Source organism: Octopus bimaculoides, chromosome 9, assembly GCF_001194135.2.
Source record: "Octopus bimaculoides isolate UCB-OBI-ISO-001 chromosome 9, ASM119413v2, whole genome shotgun sequence".
Lineage (NCBI taxonomy): Eukaryota > Metazoa > Mollusca > Cephalopoda > Octopoda > Octopodidae > Octopus > Octopus bimaculoides.
Genome location: NC_068989.1, coordinates 35,633,135 through 35,633,943, shown reverse-complemented (window position 1 = coordinate 35,633,943; position 809 = coordinate 35,633,135). Strand labels below are relative to the sequence as shown.

General features: G+C 49.9%; 1 protein-coding gene across 1 annotated transcript in view; it reads left to right on the top strand.

Moving 5' to 3' along the window:
• Positions 1-809, top strand: part of LOC106878847 (laminin subunit alpha) — a 249,900-nt gene that overhangs the window by 204,365 nt on the left and 44,726 nt on the right. The gene's annotated exons all lie outside the window — the stretch shown is intronic.

Sequence of the window (809 nt, the reverse complement as noted above, 5' to 3'; positions counted from 1 at the left end):
TATGGTGTGCAAGAGAGACGATTGCGCTGGTATGGTCATGTGGCGAGAATGGATGATGATAACTGTGTGAAAAAGTACTACTCCGTAGCAGTTGAGGGAACCTGTGGAAGAGGTAGGCCCAGGAAGACCTGGGATGAGGTGGTGAGGCACGACCTTCGTACATTGGGCCTCACTGAGGCGATGACTTCTGACCGAGACCTTTGAAAATGCGCTGTGCATGAGAAGACCCGGTAAGCCAAGTGAGACCTAAATCCAAGGCCTCCGCCAGGGGTGTAGCCAGCCCACTTATGCGTCCCTTCCTTCATTGGACACAAAACTCCACTTGCGAAGACCTGTTGAGGCAAGTGAAATCGGAATTAAAATCGAACTAAATTCAACGACTGGCACCCATGCCAACGTCGTGTGAAGACCTGTTGGGGCAAGCGAAATCATGATGGCACCTGTGCCCAGCATTGCCTTCTTGGCACTTGTGCCAGTGGCATGTGTAAAGACATTCTAGCGAAATTGTGCCAGTGCCACTGGACTGGCTCTTGTGCAGGTGGCACGTAAAATACACTATTTTGAACGTGGCCGTTGTCAGTACCACCTGACTGGCCCTCGTGCCGGTGGCACGTAAAAGCACCCACTACACTCTCAGAGTGGTTGGTGTTAGAAAGGGCATCCAGCTGTAGAAACTCTGCCAAATCAGATTGGAGCCTGGTGTAGCCATCCGGTTCACCAGTCCTCAGTCAAATCATCCAACCCATGCTAGCATGGAAAGCGGACGTTAAACGATGATGATGTTATATATATGCATATATATATATATA